General features: G+C 45.9%; 1 protein-coding gene across 1 annotated transcript in view; it reads left to right on the top strand.

The window, feature by feature from the left end:
* UGGT2 (UDP-glucose glycoprotein glucosyltransferase 2) overlaps positions 1 to 23261 on the top strand; it is a 1372316-nt gene that overhangs the window by 918961 nt on the left and 430094 nt on the right. The window lies entirely within an intron of this gene.

Below are 23261 nucleotides of genomic sequence, written 5' to 3'. Positions count from 1 at the left end.
AAGCTAGCTCATTTCTGCTGACATGAAGCATGAAAGATCCGTGGTATACTGTTATTGGCCATACAGCTTGAGCCTTGTGACAGTATCACAGTGGAGGCAGAGGTTGTGGAAAGTGACAGTGGGACAGAGGAAGTGAGTTTGTCTTGGGTACAAATGAATGGAAGGAAGGCCTCCTATCCATTTACAATTGGCAGTGCTGCAGCCTCCAGTGATAGAAAGAAGTGGTCTATTTCACCACTTAAAGACTGGTTTCATTTTTTAAAAAGTAGGGCCTTCCTATACTGTTTTACGAACCTAGAGTAAATGTTAATAAATAAATGACACCAAAAGGACAAAGGTCCAATAGGTAGAACAGGAGATATGAATTTTTAAAGTTAAAATCAAAAGTAGTGATTAAAAGCACAAAGTTCTAATGGCAGTTATCTGGTCACGCTAAAGTCAAAAGTTAAGGCTGACTACGATGGAACTTAGGTCAGATACAGGGACCAGGTTTGTCCCTGTGGGTAGTTTAACTTTTGACGTAGAATTTTTTATGGAGGAAAAATAGTCCTGGACTGGACAAGCAAAGTCTGATGCTAGGCTTGACGATGGCAGGAGTTGAGGGGCAGGGTCCTGGCACGGTCGTCAACTAAGGCAGGAAATCTCAGATCGGGCAAAGTCCGTGCCTCAAGAGGTCCCAACTTCAAGCTGGTTTGTCTTAGGGTCGTTCTCAGTGAATCAGGAATTAATAACTTATCTGGAAGTCAGATCTCCTTCAGTGGGGCAAAACAGCAATCTGAAGCCACCAAACGATTCGGCGGCTGTGACTACAATACAGCAGTCCTGGTCTCCAATGGTTCTCTGGAAAAGAAAATTGGCAAAACATTTCTAAGTCGCTTTTGCAGTTTGGGGACAGGATGAGTGCACTGTCACTACTTGGGGGTTAGGACTCTGTTCAACAGATCCCAGTAGCACGGTCCAGGGCAGGTCCAGTTGGTACCAGTCAGCTGGGAAGTTGCAGGGAAAGGCCTCTGGAAACTTGTTGTATCCCTGTAACTCAAACAGGATGTCAGCGAACTGGGAGTCACTTCTGTGGTCCTGGGTTCATGCCGAGCAGGTCCAGTCTTCCTTTACATTCTTCAGATAGCAGAGCAGTCCTTCTCCTGATTCTTCACAGGAGTGTTCTGAGGAGGGTACTGAGAATGCCACCTTTATGCCCAGTGCCAGCCTGTGGGCTTAAGAAGACTCCTGGATACTGCCTAGCAAGTGTGATATAAGTTATGAGGGGTGACCCTACCTACCTTTGCAGCACTTCCTGTTTGTTTTATTGTATCCCACTACGCCCCTCTTGACCTAAATCCATCAGGCAGAACCTTTCGTCCTCTGATTAGAGCGCCCTTTACCCACCCATAGGTGAGGCTATGATAATGTGCAAATCCTCCCTTGTGGTCACTCCAAACTAGTTCTGGGGAAGCTCCCCCTCCCACTGGGTGTGAAGCCAAGCTGACTAGCAAAGCAAAAGAGGGGTAGGCCTAGGTGTGTGCCTCATCTGCCAGTGACATTTTATGCTTTTCCTTGAAGATAAGCAAGGGACTGGACACAGCTTTCAGGCCTTCCAGATCAGGGAGGAAAACCATTTCCCCACACTTAAGTCCTTTTCCTACTGTCTGAGAACAATGCACATCTCACTTCAGGAAGCCATCAACAGTTGGGTGACACTGAACACTGGCAGAAAGATGCATTTGGCTTATGCAGGAAAATGACAGTTTTCTGAAAGTGTCATTTTCAAAATAGTAACATAAATTCCGACTTGACCAAGAAGATGGATTTTAAGTGACTATTAGAATGAGCCCTTGAATCGTTCTGGCTATTACTAACCTAAGTTAAGCATTATAAGGTGCAATGTAACCCATATTTTCTATGGGGGAGCCAGTCCTACTACAGTGAAAAACAACTTTGGAAATGTTTCACTGCCAGGAGATGTAAAAAAATAAGTACACATCTACTTTTTAAATACCATCCACCTTACCCCGTGGACATTTAGGGCATAATTTAGGGATGACTTATAAGTATTAAAATGAAACATTTGGACCTGGCAAAAGGTTGATTTTTCAGATTCAAATGGCAGTTTAAAACTGCATAACCAGACTGCTGGGGCAGGCATGGAGACATGTTTAAAAGTGCTATTTAATAGTGCTACTTTAGTGGGTAACACAACGATTGCTGCAGTCCGCTGGTTGTTTTAATTTACAGGCCCTGAGTAGTACCATATACTAGGGACTTAGAAGTAAATTAAATGTTCCTCTTGGAAACATGTCAGTTTTACCATGTTTAAAGGGAGAGCACAACTTTATCAATGAATAGCAGAAGCAAACTTTGCACAATCTATGGCCAAAACAGGTTAAGTAAAAGAAGACTAGAGTCCCAAAATGAAGGCTCAATTCGGTACCAGAAATAGTGGTGCGGTGCCATTGAATCTGCCTACATGCTTTAATCCGCGGTATGCATCACTTGTGGCTTTCATATGTAATATAATTCCTTTTTATTTTTTGGCTAGGGCAAATTAACAGCCCCATTCCTGGACAATAGTTCTGTCATTGCATATCTAACTGGCATCTGTTCGAAGTAAGTCCAAATTTCAATTTCCATAGATACCAGGTTTTGAGATTCGCTATGTGTAATATTTCCTTGCTTTCAGTGTAAATATGAGTGACATTCGACTTCCAAATGTGCAACACTTCACGTGACATTTCCTCACAAGCAAAATCAAGCATTGAGTCCATGTAAAGAGATACATATCAGACTTGACTCCTCTTTGAGCAACTAGCACTAAAAGTGCCTTGAACTGTTACAAAACCTCTGAAATGTATGGTCAACAATCTGATGTATTATAAAGAATGCACCCCATTCTCTGTTACACCACCAGGGTCTTGAGTCAGTTGGCACCTGCCCTCTGTGGAAGTGCATTTCAAGAAAGCTCATGTGGCGTTACAACTCTGATATCTGAAAACTAGCACATTGTATGGCATTGAGGCCCACCACCACTGTGCAGCTTCATTATTCAACTCATAGAGTGGAACACTTGGTGCAGACATCTGTGTGTCGTTTTCTGTCACTGTAAATTTCTGGCTCAACCTTTCATTTTTGAGCGCTGCATTTGAAATGTTTCACCCAATTTATTAAATGCTAAAACTGACTTTTGATGTCATGGTTCTGGACGGATAATCAAACTACACTGTTTCAGTTGGCTGCTAGATCATACCTTGATTTAGCATAGGTTTGCAATGGAGCAGATTTAGCAACTTGTCATAACAGTAGTTGGACTGACCTGTGCCTAGTGTCAGTCAGAGTCCAGCTAGCTCCACTGTACTTGTGCTGCTACTTATCTCATTAGCTGATCTCTGTATTAGGGTGTTCTAGTGGCTTAATGGACTTGGCACACGCTTGTTTCAATGGTGCTGGAGCAATTGTCAGAGCGGTGTCTGCTGCCATCAATGTTACATTACTAAAGTCATAGAGATTGAAAAAAATCCAAGCCTCACACAAAGAACAAATGTAGCAAATGAGACACGCCCAATAAGTAGAGAATGGCAAGGGTGTAAGGTTTTCTATAAAATTTGCACAGACATGCTGTTTTACTGATAAAACTAAAAGCTCACTAATGATGTGTGGGAATCAGATTTCAGTAAATATTTATTCTTTATGCATCACCAAGTAAAGTGCTGTGATTAGTTTTTATCCAGTGAAAATCAGTGCTTAGCTTGAGCCGGGGACTACCGGTGCGGTGCACCGGCATTTGTTTTTGAGGGCCAAAACTTCTTTTTCTGCCTCAAATATTTACTGCGAGCAAAAGACACATATGGGAAAGACAGAGGAAAAGAAAAACTAAAAAGTGTCAAAAAGGGGGAAAGCTGCAAGAGTGAGCTGAAGGACCAGGGTGAGGCTGTAAATGAATGAAAGAGGTCCAAGATAGCTTCAGGAGTATGCTGCCTCAGTATTAATTTGTACTTTCCTACTCTCCGTTTAATGATATTTAAATTCTGTGTGTTATGAAAAATTGACCTCCTACAGCCTCTCCTTTCACACTGCTATACCTCACCAAGATTCTTCCCCCAACCCCCCACCCCCAGTAACCTTACTTCCAGTGTAGTGCTTTGTGGCAAGGCAGAGGGACTGGCCACAGGTACAGCAGCTCTTGCTCTCACAGAGGCATGAGAGTAGGGGTGGATATTCCCTCCTTGCAGATCCAGAATCCCTGGGTGGAGGAACCACACTGGAACCCACTGGCTGCCAGGAAGTTTAAAACTTCCTGCACACTATTATTCCAAGTGAGGAGACAAGAGTTTGGCTCAGATGCAGCTAACTGTTACAATGTAACCAAATCTAACTAAAGTAAATAACTTATCTGGACCCAGCCTGAGATCCCTACTGCAACAAGTCTCCTCTCCGCAAAAAGGGCTGGCTTACACTCAGACTGGATGCTGTGTACAAACCACTGAACTGAGCTGCAGCACTTATTGAGGAGCTAGCTGCATTGTGTGTGACATTGCATTTTAATTTGGTAATGCTAAAACCAGCATTAAAATATGTTCGTCTGAGTGATGTATGGTCCTTGTCAGGGGTGTGTTGTACCTGGCTTTTTGACAGGGACATCCCCAAACTTTTTGCCTCCTTCCTCCTATTTGTTCTGACCTGTTGTTGTTGGCTTTTGACCTCTGGGCACTTTATCACTGCTAACCAGTGCTAAAGTGCATATGCTCTCTGTGTAAATTGTACTATTGATTGGTTTATCCATGATTGGCTATTTAATTTACTTATAAGTCCCTAGTAGAGTGCACTATATGTGACTAGGGCCTGTAGATTAAATGCTGCTAGTGGGCCTGCAGCACTGGTTGTGCCACCCACTTCAGTAGCCCCTTAACCTTGTCTCAGGCCTGCCATTGCAAGGCCACTTCGAATTGGCATTTAAAAGTACTTGCCAAGCCTAGAACTCCCCTTTTTCTACATATAAGTCACCCCTAATGTGCGCCCTAGGTAACTCCTAGAGCAGGGTGCTGTGTGGGTAAAAGGCAGGACATGTACCTGTGTAGTTATATGTCCTGGTAGTGTAAAACTCCTAAATTCGTTTTTACAATACTGTGAGGCCTGCTCCCTTCATAGGCTAACATTGGGGCTGCCCTCATACATTGTTGAAGTGGCAGCTACTGATCTGAAAGGAGCAGGAAGGTCATATTTAGTATGGCCAGAATGGCAATACAAAATCCCGCTGACTGGTGAAGTCGGATTTAATATTACTATTCTGGAAATGCCACTTTTAGAAAGTGAGCATTTCTTGCCACTTAAATCTTTCTGTGCCCTTCAATCCACGTCTGGCTAGGTTTAGTTGACAGCTCCTTGTGCATTCACTCAGACACACCCCAAACACAGGGTACTTAGCCTCACTTGCATACATCTGCATTTTGAATGGGTCTTCCTGGGCTGGGAGGGTGGAGGGCCTGCCCTCACACGAAGGACTGCCACACCCTCTACTGGGACCCTGGCAGACAAGATTGAACTGAAAAGGGGCCTGGTGCATTTCTTAGACACTCTTTGAAGTCACCCCCACTTCAAAGGCACAACTTAGTATAAAACAGGGTCTCTGCCCTACCTCATCAGACACTTCCTGGAGAAGAAACCTGAACCAGAAACTACATCCTGCCAAGAAGAACTGCCTGGCTGCTCAAAGGACTCACCTGTCTGCTTTTCTACAAAGGACTGCTGCCTTGCTGTTGGCCTGTTGCCTTGCTGAACTCTTGTCAGGCTGTAAAAGTGCTCTCCAAGGGCTTGGATAGAGTTAGCCTCCTGTTCCCTGAAGTCTCAAGACCAAAATGACTTCTCTCTTTCACTTGGACGCTTCGTGCGCCGCAATTTTCGACGCACAGCTTGTTGCGCGGCGAGAAAAACGCCGCACACCGACGCTGATCGACGCGACGCCTTCGGGGCGACCGGAACTTCGACGCACGGCCTCGCAAGGACAACGCCGCCCGACTTCCAGAGGAGAAATCGACGCGATGCCTGCCGTGAGATCGAAATTTCGGCGCACAGCCCCGCGGAACGAGGCGCAGCCGGAAAACAAGCAGGAGAATCCACGCACAGACCCGGGACATCTGGTAATCCCCGCGGCCCATAGAAGGAGACGGTCCGCGTGCCGGAAAATGACACATGTCTTCCCCGAGTGAAAAATAACGACGCAAGTCTGTGTGTGAAGGGGTGCAACCAACGCACACACCATTTTTGCTCCCATAGAACGACGCACGTCTCCCCGTGTGAAAAATAACGACGCAAGTCCGTGTGTGAAGGGGCGTAACCGACGCACACACCATTTTTCCACGCATCTCCTCTTCTGCGGCCCTCTGCGGAGATTTTCCACTCCAAACCAGGTACTTTGTGCTTGAAAGAGACTTTGTTTACTTTTTAAAGACTTAAGACACTTTATATCACTTTTTAGTGATATCTTTACAAATTCATATTGCAACTTTGATCATTTTGACCTGCAAATACCCAGATAAATATTATATATTTTTCTAAACACTGTGTGGTGTATTTCTGTGGTGTTATACAGGGATGTGGAATTCCTATCGCCCGGACATCTTGTTTGGGGTCAAGGGCAACAAGTTTTTATGTGTACTTTGTCCTTGGGACAAGTAGGCCCAACCCTCTGCAGCACAAACCCTTTGGCTGCCTGTTTACAGAGAGTGGAACTCTCTGCAGTTGAGGTAATGTGTTACCAAAAGATAATGCTGTTCGAACTTGTATTTATGGTTCATTATTTGAAAACCTTCATTATTAGGGTGAGTGCTGTAAGTAAATGTTTTAAGGTCACACTTCACTACTGACGTTGGTTCCAGTACTAAAAAAAAAAAAACGTGTATACACATGTTTGAAAAGTTTAGGCTATGAGGCTAAGTATAATGCTCCCAGAATGCTCTCTGATTATATGCAAATGAAATGTCATTTAGTAAAATGTGTTGATGCATGCTAGTATTTCCCAAAAATATTTCTAATGGAAAATCAGTGTAACCATTTTCAACACGATTATGGGAAGCATGAAAATAAACAAACACTGACAAAGCCAACTGATCTCACATATTTTTATAAGTCTTTTAGTTTCATCAATGCGTGTCTTGTTTTGACATGGCTTTTGTAACACTTTATTGTTGTGGGAGCGACCAGGCCCTCAACATTGTAACAAACACTGGCAAAAAAAAAATAAAAAATTTTTTTGAAATCTGAAACCACAATTTGCCACCAGTGGCATAACAACTGCCCGCAGCCGCCCTCCAGGGGGCCCCTTCAGCACAGCACCTGCCCTGAGTGAGTCTGGAGAGGGGGCTCCTCCATGTTCTTTGCAAAGGGGCACCCTCCAGTTTCGTTACGTCGCTGATTGCCACTGTAGTTCCTGACACTGAACAAAACTACTTTGTGTGCCAATATGCTCCTTGTGGAAGAGCAGAATGCGATCACTCATAGTAAAGCCAGCCGAAAGAGAGAGAAATAGAAGTTTAATAAAAACAAAATGTCTTAGTTAACACCAGACCTAATTAGGGACCAAGACCCACATGTAGGTAGCTTTTTGCATGTCGCAAACAGCGACTTTCGCTGTTTGCGATGTGCAAAAAGCACATTGCGATGCACAAACCCAGTTTTGTGGTTCGGTAACCTGGTTACCGAATCGCAAAACGGGCTTGCGACTCGCAATTTGGAAGGGGTGTTCCCTTCCTAATTGCGACTCGCAGTGCAATGTAGGATTGTTTTGTGACCGCGAACGCGGTCGCAAACCAATCGCAGTTTGCACCCATTTCAAATGGGTGCTAACACTTTCGCAAAAGGGAAGGAGTCCCAATGGGACCCCTTCCCCATTGTGAATGTCACTGTAAACATTTTTTCGGAGTAGGCAAATGAAACGAAAACGTTTCATTTTTCGTTTTCGTAATGCATCTCGTTTTCCTTTAAGGAAAACGGGCTGCATTACAAAAAAAACAACAACAAAAAACTGCTTTATTGAAAAGCAGTCACAGACATGGTGGTCTGCTGTCTCCAGCAGGCCACTATCCCTTTGAGGGCCGCCATTCACAAGGGGGTCGCAAAATGCGACCCAACCTCATGATTATTCATTAGGTGGGCATTTGCGAAGCCCTTGCGAATCACAGATGGTGTCAGGGACACCATCCTACATTCGGATTTGCAAATCTCAAATTGCGAGTCGCTCTGACTCGCAATTTGTGGGTCGCAAATCTGAACCTACCTACATGTGGCCCCAAATTCTTAAAGTCACAAAAGTGCACCCATGGTATATGTCGTACCCCTATTAAATATTGGTGAACTGTATTTTAGCATGGGTAAATACGCATGTGTAGATTTGCTCATGTGAAAATCTATTGAGCATTTGCAAGTTCATTTTCCCTCCAGCCACTTTCTTCCCAACCCTGGAAGAAGTTCTAATTCTGCCATTGTCAGGAGTAAATGTCCAACCTTTCTTATTATGGGAAAATATTAGAGAGAAGCTGGTGAAAATCTTTAAAACATGCAGGTTAGTAGGTTTGCAGACTCAAAGGCATTCCAGCCCTGGAACTATTGCTTACTGCTTCCTCCAGCCCCAGTATGCAGATCTGCAGAAAGGTGGCAAAATAAGGAAATTGCTACAGTAGGGATTGAAACGCAAGTATTCAAGCCCTACTATGGTAGTAGCCCTGGCATAATCAGAGAGGCTATTATCAGAGCTCTTACATAATGAGATTGCTGCCATAATTTGTCGCCACACTACATGGCACCAAAGGGACAAGTAGATCTTTTTACAGGACAAGTAGATTTGAGAAGCAACCTGTCCCCTGGACAAGTAGATATTTTAATAAATTCCACACCCCTGGTTATATTATGGTATTGCATAATTTATTGCACAAATGCTTTACACATTGCCTTCTAAGTTAAGCCTGACTGCTCGTGCCAAGCTACCAGAGGGTGGGCATAGGCTGATTTTGGATTGTGTGTGACTTACCCTGACTACAGTGAGGGTTCTTGCTTGGACAGAGGGTAACCTGACTGCCAACCAAAAACCCCATTTCTAACAGGGTGCATTTGCAAAATCTATTTCAACAAAAGAAGGAATACAGTTTTGCCTGGAACTCTGTATGGTATAGGTCCTGCTCTCTGTAGATGGAGAATTTTGGCACGGCCAAAAGCAGCCAGAAAACAGACTTCCTATAGGATACAAGGTCTTAACATTTACGTAGCCCCAGATGTTGGATCCATTATGCGAGTTAGAGAGAGCCTTCTTGTTATACATGTTAGTGACGGCAGTAATACCACAGCCACTAAATCTCTTGCTGAATGATTTTCAGCCCCCAGTAGATACTGCCACATAATTGTGGGACTTGGTCATCTGCTTCAACTAGTTATTTACCAGTGGCAGAACTAGCAGTTCACTATTATCTTAGTCACTTTTGATTCAGCCATGCCCAGTAGTCTTAGCTGGTTGGAACTTGCACCTTCTCAAAATGCTGGGGGCTTCTTGAATGTTTAAAATTGATAGCTTTTGCAGCAGATATATGTTTGGCTTGGTAAAGGTGCCTAATGTACATATTTGATCCTAATAAAGGATCCTTAGAACAAGCAAGTATAAATCATGAATGTACACTTGTGGACTTTGATCACCACAAATGTTATTAATTTTGTTAACATAAATCAGTGTATCATTATATTGAGTTATAAATCAGGGTGGAGTTTTCTCTCCTTCTGTATTATCCAGAGCCCGTTTTAGCTCTGGGTAATCGTTTTTTATTATTTACTACCTAAATCGATGTTTCCATAGTGGGCCATGTTATTACTTTAAATCAAAGCTCCCCATAGGACCTCTTTTCTAAAATCATTGGTGCTCACTTTTACCTAACCCTTCTCTTCCTACAGTAATGTCTCTCCATTGTTTTTCCACCTTCAGATTCCTAATGCACATGTTAGTCCACGGTACCTCTTCTGTTTATCATTTCTTTACTGGATCTAATAATTCCTGGCTGCAGTTTTGTATCTGGGGACCGGAACATTTAGTGCTTCCTGTTACAGTCTGAGTGTATTTAATACTATTGGAGCATATACAGGGAATCCCATTTAGGCTGGAGGAACAGTTTTGAAGATCACAAACTCCAGGTGTGGGTATTCCACCTGTAACTTGACAGTGATATCTACAAATGTGGTATTAAAATCTATTTTTTTGTTTGCAAAGGAAAGAGCCATAAGGATGATGTATTTTTCATTAGTGCATGCTTCAGGACTCAAGTCTCTGTAGGAGAGTGTTTGCAAGGCAAGAGAGCCATTTTATTGTTAAGTTACCTCCTAATGTGCCCTCAGAGTACATCACGGGACCCAGAGGTCCTTTCCTACTCTGAAGGACTCCATGCCACAACTGGTGTGTCTTTACATGTAAACAGCAGCATTAAGGGTCTCAACGCCACTGCCTTTGCTCGAGCTGAGAACATCTGATGGCCAACATCTCAGTTCATTTCAGCATCAAAGCGCACAATGTGAATCCCATTGATGTCATTCTTTTTTTTTACCTTTGTGCTTTTCCTTGTGATCTCGACCTTGTGGTCTCCTGGAAGTCTGGCTCTGAGGAGGGTGTGCCAGGCAGAGGAAATGATTCTGACAGTTGTAAAAGTGACAAGAATGGTATGAAAGAAAAAGATAGGATAGTGAGGTTCTCACTGCTCAAATGGGAACAGCCAATCAGAATGAGCAGGTGTGGAAATGCCTCCAGGAGGAACATCTGTCCATGCAGAGGCAGTGTGTTTACAAGTAAGTGCGGATGGTTGACGATACATCAGATCCCTGAAGTAAATCCTCATGAAGAGAGCTATCCCAAAGTTCAGGAGACTGAACAGGTTCAGGGTCAGTGCTCTTTTGCTTCTAGTCCCTGTCAGAAATACCCCAGAAATCCGTTTAACAAGGGCATCCAGGTTAAAAGGTACAAGGGATGCCCTATCCTGGCTATTTATGATAATGTAGAGACGGAGACCCAGGATGACGGCTTGCACCCAGGTGGATACCATCCAATGAGATTAGCACATTTGTGCCATAAAGATTCCAATGCCTTAGCTGCAGGCACCTTTGCCAACACTGTCTCCTGCATGACTCTGATGGGAAGGGTATCTTGCAAAATGGGACTGTTCTTGCAGTCAGCGGTTAAGAAACCAGAGTACTTCTCCTCTTTTGAGTGTGAACCGAAGAAGACATTGTTGACTCCTCTTCTGGACCATATGTGGAACAAAGGCAGTGTCTTCGAGAACCCATTCTTTGTTCCCACATTTCCTGTTAGGCAGGATAAAAAATACTCCTAACAAACTGAAAGCTGCTTCAAGGTTGGACTCTGGGTGGGGAATGTGACTTTCACAGACTTTCACTGAATCTTTTGCCAGTCCTGTCAGTACTACCTGAAAAGGACAATAGGAAGATGAAAGATGTTGAGAGGAAAACCTCAGGTACCGCATTCCTCACTTTTTGAGGCCAGTGCATTTAGTGCTCCTAATCAAAAACGACATAGAACAAAGGAAGAAAACGTGTGAACGGCTCCCTTTCCTGCTGGACAACAAGCATCATGAAAAGCAGAAGGTCTTGGTAGAATATATGAATACAAATGCCTCTATTCAAATATGCGTGAGGAACACATCTCTAGATGTCGCTTGGGGTTCTCCCTTATGTGTCATGGTCAGGCTCTGTGTCACCAGGCATGACTGATATGTTCCGGCTTCCTGTCAGGAGTGCAGGCCATAGTTTGGTTACAGCCTTCAGTAAGTAGGAGCAGTTTGGCGGGGGGGTTCATTAAGACTATCTGATAGAGACTTCTAGTTGCAGATTCCTTACCTTAGAATTTTCCCCCAGGCGTCAAACTGGATCCCAGTGTTTTTCTTCAAGTAATACCCTTGTGCCTTGGGAGGTGGCGTTGGTCGAGTACGCGGGGGTTGTTGGCGTCGTGGTCGCCGTGATGACATCAGGAGTAGTAGATAGATGCCGCCCACGCGTAGTGACGTTAGTTCTTTCCTTTCCGCGCCATGCTCTGATCCGGAGAAGAGCTACCCTGGCTATTTTTGGGCCGAATTTGACTGTTTTGTCGAGTTTTTCTGTTAAACTTTGGTGCATAGTGGATGTCCCCAAAGACTGGAATGACCCTTAATTCCTGCCCCAACACATCACGCCTGAGAGTCTTGTTATCCAGGCTTCCTCTTCTTCAGGCGCATTCCCTTCCACACCCCCGGATAGGGAATCCAAAAGACTGGAACAGTTTGCCAAGAAGTTGTTTTCTTCCTCCAGTCTCGGACTGCGGTCTGTGAACACTGCAGGCCTTTTGGGCTGCTTTACCCACTCTTTGTGGGATATGGTTGCGCAAGTGCTGCCGCAGATACCGGAGGAGGCTTGTGCCATCGTCTCCCAAGCTGTGAACGATGGAAGGGATGCAGCAAAGTTCACAATTCGTTGTGGGCTGGACACGACCGACTCTCTGGGCAGATTGGTTGCTACAACGGTGGCCTTACAATGCCACGCCTGGTTACGTACGTCTGGTTTTTTGGGGGATGTCCAACAATCACTCATGGACATGCCCTTTGATGGCTCCCATCTCTTTGGAGACAAAGCGGACTCCGCCTTGGGGAGATTCTAGGATTCCTGGGCTATGGCTCGGTCCCTCGGTCTTTCCTCTGCCCTTCGCTCACCACAGTTCGCTTTTCACCCCTTTCGTGGCCACAGAAGGGGCTCCCTGTCGCGTCCTCCACACAGCCACCGTTCCACGCACGCTGTTCAGCCTCTGTGTGGCCGGGGACGCGGAATCCCACGTGGCCATGGGACAGAGAACCAGAGGTCTGCCAAGTCCACCTCTGCCCCCGCTGCAGCCTCCAAACCCTCCTAGTCTGTCCCCACACTCCAGTCCAGTTGGTGGCAGGATTCGCCATCACCTGCCCCACTGGGAAAACATCACCATTGCAGGTGGGTTTTGCAGATCGTTGGAAAGGGCTACTCCCTCCCTTTCCAATCTGCTCCACCACCCGTGCCACCATCCTTCAATCACCTTCCAGAGGATTGTTTGGCGCTTCTCTGCCAGGAAGTCGCAGCTCTCTTGGCCAACGGAGCTATAGAAAAGGTCCTTGTACCAGAAGTAGGTTGTGATTGTTATTCCAGCTACTTTCTGATACCAAAAAAGGACAAAGGATTACATCCTACCCTAGACCTTCGGGATCTGAACTACTTCCTCAAGAAGGAGAAATTCAGAATGCTCACCCTGGCTCAGGTTCTGTCTGCCTTGAACCCAGGAGACTGGATGGTAGCGTTGGACTTGCAGGACACTTATTTCCACATCCCCATCCTGCCTGCCCACAGATGTTACCTACGTTTCGTGGTAGGTTAAGAGCACTTTCAGTTTACTGTGATCCCCTTTGCCCTTCCCAGCACCCCTCGGGTGTTCACGAAAGTGATGGCGGTGGTTGCAGCTCATCTGCACAGGTTAGGGGTCTTAGTCTTCCCCTACCTCGACGACTGGCTGTTGAAGGTGGACTCACTCCAGAAAGTCGTCTCCCTCCTTCAGACTACGGCGAACCTCCTGCACCTGACTCCCTCTCAGTCGCTCCCTTTCATCAGAGCGGTTCTGGACACAGTGCAGTTTCGGGCTTATCCTCCCGAAAAGCGAGTCCAAGACGTTCAGGCTATGATTCAGATCTTTCGGCCTCGGTCTTGGGTTTCGATCAAACTGACTCTGAGGCTTCTGGGCCTCATGGCCTCCTGCATCCTGCTAGTGACACATGTCAGATGGCATATGTGGGCTCTGCAGTAGGACCTGAAGTTCCAGTGGGGGCAGCATCAGGGGAATCTTTCTGACCTGGTCCAGATCTTGGAGGTGACTGTGAAAGACCTGCAGTGGTGGCTTTTGAATCTGCATTGGGTCCTCGGCAGATCCCTCTCCCTTCTCCAACCAGATCTATCTATAGTGTCAGATGTGTCACTTCTGGGTTGGGGCTCTGGTCTCCAGCAGAGTCTGGGCTCCATATCAATCTGCTGGAGCTCAAGGCGATCAGGCTTTCGTTGAAAGTATTCCTTCCTTCTCTCAAAGGGAAAGTGGCGCAGGTGTTCACGAAAAATACTACCGCCATGTGGTACTTTAACAAACAGGGTAGAGTAGGGTCCTGGACCCTTTGTCAGGAGGCACTATGCCTCTGGACATTGCTGGAACATCAGGGCATTACCCTGATGGTTCAACATCTGGCGGGCTCCCTCAACGCCAGAGCGGACGATCTCGGCCGTCGATGCACAGCCGATCACGAATGGCATCTTCATCCGGAGGTGGCGCAAGGTCCCTTTCAGCAGTGGGGAGAGCCTTGGTTAGATCTGTTCGCCTCCGCAGAGAACGCACAATGTCAGCTGTTTTGCGTGTTGGCGTTTCCAAGGTGGCACTCGCTCTGAGACGCTTTTCGTCTCTAGTGGAACTCCGGCCTCCTTTACGCCTTTCATCTTGGTGGCTCCGGACTGGGCACAGGGAGTATGGTATCCAGAGCTATTGAGCATGTCCATCGATCCTCCACTCAGACTGCCTTTTTGGGCGGATCTTCTGTTGCAGCAACAGGGTACAGTTCTTCACCCGAACCTGTCCAACCTCCGCCTTCATGCGTGGAGATTGAGCGTCGCCAGTTGATGTCTTTTGCCCTTCCACCTGAAGTCTGCAATGTTATCTTGGCAGCCAGGCGTCCATCAACCAAAACTGTATGCACCTGTTGTTGGAATAAATTTGTGGCATGGTGTACCAACAAATCTGTTGATCCCCTTTCTGCCCCTCTAACTGAGGTTCTTCTGTTCGTTCTTTCTTTGGCCCAGCAGGGCTCTGCTTTAGGCACCCTTAAAGGGTATTTATATGCCATTTCGGCCTTTCTTAAGCTAATTGATCAGCCCTCACTCTTTAAATCTCCTATTGTGAGTAGGTTCCTAAAAGGGCTCACCCATTTATTTCCTCCCACTCCATTTATCATGCCTCAGTGGGACCTCAATCTTATACTTACTTATTTGATGTCTACCCCCTTTGAGCCAATGCATAATTGTCCCTTGTGGCTCCTCACCTTCAAAACTATCTTTCTGGTCGCTATCACCTCTGCTCGCAGGGTGAGTGAGCTTCAGGCCCTTTCCTTAAAACCACCATACTTATCTGTGCACCCTGACAAATTAGTGTTGCGCACTAAGGCTTCCTTCCTTCCTAAGGTGATTACACCCTTTCATGTAGGCCAGTCCATCACTCTGCCTACTTTCTACGCATCCCCCACATCCTTCCCATGAGGAGGAGAGATTCCACCGTCTGGACCCAAAAAGAGCGTTGGTGTTCTACCTCAATCGTACTAAAGATTTCCGGGTGGACGATCAACTCTTCGTTGGGTATGTGGGTGCGAAAAAAGGGAAGGCGGCACAAAAGCGTACCATCTCTTGATGGATGCTTCTTTGCATCAAAATGTGCTACGCCTTGGCCAAAAAGCAACCTCCTGAAGGCTTGTGTGCTCATTCCACCACAGCAACTGCTGCTTCCACTGCGTTAGCATACAGAGTTTCTGTCCTGGATATCTGCCAGGCAGCTACGTGGGCGTCCCTGCACACGTTTGTTTAGCACTACTGCCTGGACAGTCAGGTCCGTCGGGACGGCTATTTTGGTTGTTCGGACCTGCAGGACTTCTTAGTATGATCTTGGTTCGCAGCCCACCACCGAGGATGGCATTGCTTGGGTATCTATTCTAAGGTAAGGAATCTGCAACTAGAAGTCTCTATGAGATGTACAAGTTACTTACCTTCGGTAACGAAATATCTGGTGGAGACATATTCTAGTTGCAGATTCCTTACCACCCACTCATCCTCCCTGCTTGTGAACTGATTTCTAGGGACAGGGATTCCCCCTTTCAGGACCTTAGCTCGGGCGCACCAACCTTAGTGTTCTTAGAAACTCTGCGCTTTGGCTTGGAAAGTCGTTAAAAGAGACTGACGTCACTGCGCTTGGGCGGCGTCTATATACTACTCCCATCATCATCATCACGGCAACCACAATGATTCCCGTGGAGTCGACCGACGCCACCTGCCAACGCGCAAGGGTAGTGTTTGAAGAAAAATCTCCGGATCCAGTTTGAGGCCTGGGGAAAAATTCTAAGGTAAGGAATCTGCAACTAGAATATGTCTCTACCAGATATTTTGTTACCGAAGGTAAGTAACTTGTACTTCCAGTCTATCAATGTTAGCACTGACACCGCAAATGTTGTAAGGTCCTGTTAACGAGGCTTCCTTTACATTTCATGGACCTGTGGGTTTCACAGATTCATGTAGATGCATTTTTTCAATACCTTTTCAGCAATAGTCCTTTCACAACAGTACCCAGCTTGGGGAACAGAGCTTTTAGTCTCGGCAGCTGCTTACGCAAGGGATATCTGATAGAGACATCTGGTTGCAGATTCCCTACCTTCGAATTTCCTTTGAAATTTGGATGGTTCTCCACCCAGACCTGTCCAGTCCCCCCTTCTTACATGGAGATTGAGCGGCGACAGTGACAGCTTTTGGCCTTCTGCCCAAAGTCTGTAATGTAATCTTGCCAGCCAGGCGTCCCTCCACCAAAACAGTATGCACCAATTGGTGGAAGAAATATGTAACACAGTGCATTGACAAGTCTTTTGACCCCCTTTCTGCCCCTCTCTCTGAGATCCTGTTGTTTATCCTTTCCCTGGCCCAGCAGGGCTCTGCTATGGGTGCTCTCAAAGGTTATTTGCCTGCAGTCTCTGCTTTCGTACGATTATCTGATCTATCCTCTTTGTTTAAATCTCCCATTGTTAATAGGTTCCTTAAAGGCTATACTCATATGTTTCCTATGTCCCCTTTCATTATGCCCCAATGGGACTGGGAATTGGTTTTGACATTTCTGATGTGCGCGCCTTTTGATAATTGTCTTCTTAGACTTCTCACTTTAAAAACATCCTCTCTTGTTGCTTTTACATCTGACTGCAGCGTGAGTGAGCTGCAGGCATTGTCACCTAAACTTCCCTAACTTTCCTTCTATCCTTACAAAGTGGTTCTTTGCACCAGGGTCAGTTGTCTACCCAAAGTGGTTAGGCCCTTTCATGTAGGACAATCCATCACCTTGCCTACTTTTGACGCACTCCCACATATTTTTAAGAAAGAGGAGAGACTCCACCGCCTGCACCCAAAAAAAGCGTTGGCGTTCTACCTTGATTGTACCAAAGAGTTGTTAGTGGGCGATCAACTCCTTTGGTTACGTGGATCCAAATAAAGATCGGGCAGAGCAGAAGAGAACCATCCCCAGATGGGTCGTACTCTGCTTTAAAAGGTGCTATGCACTGTCTAACCCCGTAAGGGATTGTGTTCTCATTCCACCAAAGCTAAAATTACAACCTCTGCGTTAGCACAACGAGTTCCAGTCCTGGACATCTGTCAAGCTGCAATGTGGGCATCTCTGCACACGTTTACCAAACACTACTGCCTGGTCAGTCAGGTCCATAGGGATGGACACTATACTCTCTCAGTCCTGCAGGACTTTCTGGTATGATCTTAGTTTGCAGATCCACCTCAGAGGATGGTATTGCTTGGATATCTGTTCTAAGGGAAAGAATCTGCATCTAGATGTCTCTGTCAGATAGACAAGTTACTTTCCTTCGGTAACGCCTTATTTGGTAGAGACAATATTTAATTGCAGATTCCTTACTGACCCACCCATCCTTCCCATTCTGCAAACTGTTTACGAGGGGCAGGGTTTCCCCTTTCAGGGCCCTTATTTTGATGCACCAGTGGTCAGTGATTTTCATGGCTCTGCGCTCCTGGCGTGGAAAGTCATGAAAAGAAACTGATGTCAGTGCGCCGGGGTTGTATCTATATATGACCTGTGACATCATTTCCGGCATGGACGAAGCTGATGACGAACGCGGAGCAGATAGACTCCACCTAACAACGCACCATTGTACTGATCGAGAAAAATATCCAGATCCAGGTGACTGAGGAAAATTTTAAGTAAGGATTCTGCAACTAGATATTGTCTCAACTGGATAAGGTGTTACCGAAGGTAAGTAACTTGTCCTATTTGTTGGCCCTTTCAGACTTTTCACACTAGTCAGACCAACTATCCTTATTCATATCACCTGTTGTGAGGCATTCTCAAGGCTTGGTCTACATAGTTCCCCTGAAGCCTTTTGTGATGCTGCAGTGGGACTTCAACTTGATCCTCACTTTCCACATCTACACTCGTTTTGAGCTATTACACAGTTATCATTGAGGAAAGGTGGCTAGCTTGTTTGTCTAAAAGTCCTATATTAACCCCTTCAATGCGGGCGTCGGACAATGGCCGGCGCCCGCACTACCTCCCTGGTGCGGGTCACGACCAGTGGCCGACACCAGGGAGGGTGTTAATAAATCCTCGGTTGCGTCGCACCCGAGGCTTTTTTTTTTTCTTCGAGCCCCGGGAGACACAGAGGCTTCCGTGTCTCCCCCCAGCCCCCTACCCGCCCTTTTGTGACGCGCTAACGTTACAAAGTTGTTTTCCCCATCGGAGCAGGAAGCAGCCTTGCGGCCTCTTCCTGCTCCGATAGGGAAAACGGCCTTCCCCACGTTCGGGAAGGCCTCGTAAGAAAGGGGAGAGTCTCCCCTTTTTTACGAGGCCTTCTGAAAGTGTTTCCTGGCCTGCGATCGTGGGCCAGGAAACACCACTAGACGCCAGGGATTTCACTTGGGGGGGTCGGCTACTCACCCGTGAGGGACTCAGGGCGCTAGGGGGTGGGGGGGGGAAGGGGCTGGGAGGATCACTGTTCGAAAAGCCAGGTTTTGAGGCCCTTCCTGAAAAGAAGTAGGTTTTGGGTCTTGCGAAGGCGGGTTGGGAGGGCGTTCCAGGTTTTGGGTGCAAGGTAGGAGAAGGATCTGCCGCCGGTGGTGGTGTGTTTGATGCGGGGGACAGAGGCGAGAGAGAGGTCAGCTGAGCGGAGGTTTCGTATGGGGGTGTGGAGGGTGACTCTCGTTGAGGTAGGCAGGGCCTGTGTTGTGGAGTGATTTGTGTAAGAGGATGAGGATCTTGAAGGTGATCCTTTTGTCAATGGGGAGCCAGTGGAGGGATTTGAAGTGTGGAGAGATGTGTTCGTGTCGGGGGAGGTCGAGGATGAGTTGTGCTGCTGAGTTCTGGATGCGCTGTAGTTTGCGCTTGAGTTTTAGAGTGGTGCCGGCGTAGAGGGCGTTTCCGTAATCAAGTCTGCTGCTGATGAGTGCGTGAGTGACAGTTTTTCTGGTCTCTGTGGGGATCCATTTGAATTTTTTTTTTCAGTATACAGAGTGTGTTGAAGCATGAGGAGGTGAGAGCGTTGATTTGTTGGGTCATCGAGAGGGAGGAGTCTAGGATGATGGCGAGGTTGTGTGCGTGGTTGGCGGGGTGGGTGCAGGGCCTAGCGTGGTGGGCCACCATGAGGGGTCCCAGGTGTTTTTGTGTGGGCCAAAGAGGATTATTTCGGTTTTGCTTGAGATGAGTTTCAGGTGGTTGACTGTCATATATATATCACTTTTGTCAATATGTGTGTGGTTTCCCTGGGGGGAAAAGGGTCAGACTTGTCTAGTGGCAGTTTTATTACCATAAAGAAGCGCAGAAGTTTTATATGCCTACTGCAAAGAGCAAATCTGTATTTTATGTAAATGGCTGAGTACATTAGTAAAGTCAGCCATTACCTGCGCTATAATACCAATGAAATGTATGTGTGGGTGGAGGGCGGCTATGGAGAGATGAAGGGCACTTTTGCTGGGTGGTAATGAGGGAATCCGAGGAGGAGGGAGTTGGAGCACCAATAATGATTGTTGGACTGGGCGCAAGAGGTGCTAAAGACTGTGACGAATGGTATGTGACAAGGTGTTTTTTGAGTGTCTTGAAAGAACGTGCTGATTGAGGGAAGAAGCGCAGGTAAGGTGGCCTCTACTGTTGCACGTATCTCACACACACCATCGATTTTGTGACTGTCTACGTAGGCTAGTGTTTTAGAGCAACAGTTTAGCCAATAGCAGAGATGGCATCTTGATGGATGACTGCTGCCTGCACTCGGGTTATAGAGGACAGCTCTGACATAGGATCAGAGACTGAGACATCAGATACTGAGACCGCATCTGAGGGATAGGACAATGGCGCAGACTCTGGGAGTGATTTTTCAGTCGGAGGAGTCCCATTCAATAACTCCTCTTCCAGTACATTATGAGGGAGGTGACGAGGACAGTCCTGCTGTCCCTTCGCAAGCTGTTTGTGCAACTGGGTAATAGTGGGTTAGCCCAACCCAGAGAGCAGATGAATGCGGCGGCAAGCAGAGAGAGAGAGAGTGCTCTCTTGGGAGCTCCCCAATTTAGTTCAGCCCCAAATTCCACCACCCAAATCTTATTGTGGAGACATCAAAATTATCTATGGCAAAACAAACTGGTTTTGTAAGGCAGGCACCTGTGTTTTTGGTCCTGGGTTCGGCGGCCATATAGAGAAACACACCAAACCCAAACATTTCTGGAAACTAAACATTCGGGGGAGTCCACAGAGGTGTGACTTGTGTGGATTCCCCAAAGTTTTCTTACCCAGAATACCCTGCAAAGCTGAAATGTTGAATAAAAACTCAATTTTTCTCGCATTTCTGTCACACAAACTACAGGAATATGCTGGGATCCACAAAATTCCTACCACCCAGTGACTCCTCACCTGTCCTGATAAAAACACTACCCCACTTGAGTGCCTACACCTAGTGCCTGCGTCAGGAATGGATCACCCCAGGGTCAACAGCTGCCTCATGTAAGGACCAACATTGACTGTTGTGTGATCTATTCCTGTCGCGGGCACCAGGCCTACCCACACAAGTGAGGTATCATTTTTATCGGGAGACTTGGGGGAACGCTGGGTGGAAGGAAATTTGTGGCTCCTCTCAGATTCCAGAACTTTCTGTCACCGAAATGTGAGGAAAACGTGTTATTTTAGCCACATTTTGAGGTTTGCAAAGGATTCTGGGTAACAGAACCTGGTCAGAGCCCCACAAGTCACCTCATCTTGGATTCCCCTGGGTTTCTAGTTTTCAAAAATGCGCTGGTTTGCTAGGTTTCCCCAGGTGCCGGCTGAGCTAGAGGCCAAAATCCACAGGTAGACACTGTTTTCTATGAAAAAATGTGATGTGTCCACGTTGTGTTTTGGGGCATTTCCTGTCGCGGGCGCTAGGCCTACCCACACAAGTGAGGTATCATTTTTATCGGGAGACTTGGGGGAACGCTGGGTGGAAGGAAATTTGTGGCTCCTCTCAGATTCCTGAACTTTCTGTCACTGAAATGTGAGGAAAATGTGTTTTTTTAGCCACGTTTTGAGGTTTGCGAAGGATTCTGGGTAACAGAACCTGGTCAGAGCCCCACAAGTCACCCCATCTTGGATTCCCCTAGGTCTCTAGATTTCAAAAATGCACAGGTTTGGTAGGTTTCCCTATGTGCCGGCTGAGCTAGAGGCCAAAATCTACAGGTAGGCACTTTGCAAAAAACAGCTCTGTTTTCTGTCAAAAAAATGGGATGTGTCCACGTTGTGTTTTGGGGCATTTCCTGTTGCGGGCGCTAGGCCTACCCACACAAGTGAGGTATCATTTTTATCGGGAGACTTGGGGGAACATAGAATAGCAAAACAAGTGTTATTGCCCCTTATCTTTCTCTACATTTTTTCCTTCCAAATATAAGAGAGTGTGTAAAAAAGACGTCTATTTGAGAAATGCCCTGCAAGTCACATGCTAGTATGGGCACCCTGGAATTCAGAGATGTGCAAATGACCACTGCTCCTCAAAACCTTATCTTGAGCCCATTTTGGAAATGCAAAGGTTTTCTTGATACCTATTTTTCACTCTTCATATTTCAGCAAATGAATTGCTGTATACCCAGTATAGAATGAAAACCAACTGCAGGGTGCAGCTCATTTATTGTCTCTAGGTACCTAGGGTTCTTGATGAACCTACAAGCCCTTTATATCCCCGCAACCAGAAGAGTCTAGCAGACAAAACGGTATATTGGTTTCAGAAATCTGACATCGCAGGAAAAAGTTACAGAGAAAAACATAAAGAAAAATGGCTGTTGTTTTCAGCTCAATTTCAATATTTTTTTATTTCAGCTGTTATTTTCTGTAGGAAAACCTTGTAGGATCTACACAAATGACCCCTTGCTGAATTCAGAATTGTGTCTAGTTTTCAGAAATGTTTAGCTTTCCGGGATCCAGCATTGGTTTCACACCCATTCCTGTCACTAACTGGAAGGAGGCTGAAAGCACCAAAATAGTAAAAATGGGGTATGTCCCAGTAAAATGCCAAATTTGTGTTGAAAAATGTGGTTTTCTGATTCAAGTCTGCCCGTTCCTGAAAGGTGGGAAGATAGTGATTTCAGCACCAGAAACCCTTTGTTGATGGCATTTTCAGGGAAAAAACCACAAGCCTTCTTCGGCAGCCCTTTTTTCCCATTTTTTAAAAAAAAAACTACATTTTCACTGTATTTTGGCTATTTTCTAGGTCTCCTCCAGGGACAACCACAAACTCTGGGTACCATTAGAATCCCTAGGATGTTGGGAAAAAAAGGACATGAATTTGGCGTGGATAGCTTATGTGGACAAAAAGTTATGAAGGCCTAAGAGCAAACTACCCCAAATATCCAAAAAAGGGCTCAGCACTGGGGGCGAAAAGGCGCAGCAGCTAAGAGGTTAAATTTAAAAGTACACATTGCGCCAGTAGTCATTGGCACTGAAAGCAACTACTTATTGGTCTATGTGCAAGAGCAGAATGCCGTCACTCATACGTAAGCCAGTGGATAAAGTGAGCTGGTCCTGTGCCCTATGATATATGCTGTGGTGGACGGAAGCAACATGTGAATGACACTACAGCAAACCAACAGATGAAAAGGGCTTAATGAAACCCCTGTCAATAAATATTTATAATATAAAAAGTTTTATCAAAAACAAAAGTTTTGGCTAAAGCCAGGCCTAAAAATACAGTTCAAAATCCTTGTTTTGTCTATTTTTTTTTTTTTTTACACATTTGGCATCTCAAGTCTATGACCCAAGATTAGACCTGGGAAAAGGAGATTTGTAAAGAAAAGTTTACAGTGTGTGACAATAGAGAGTAGTAAAATATATTTGCTTGCAAAATGACAACTACTGTTTTAGGCAACAAGCACTGTGCTCATCTGTTATAAATTGCCATAGGTCACAATGAAGAATAATGTTGTAGAGGTAC

Source organism: Pleurodeles waltl, chromosome 8 (assembly GCF_031143425.1).
Source record: "Pleurodeles waltl isolate 20211129_DDA chromosome 8, aPleWal1.hap1.20221129, whole genome shotgun sequence".
NCBI classification, from domain to species: Eukaryota; Metazoa; Chordata; class Amphibia; order Caudata; family Salamandridae; genus Pleurodeles; species Pleurodeles waltl.
The sequence above is the reverse complement of the archived record's forward strand: the minus strand, read 5'-3'. Positions and strand labels throughout refer to the sequence as shown.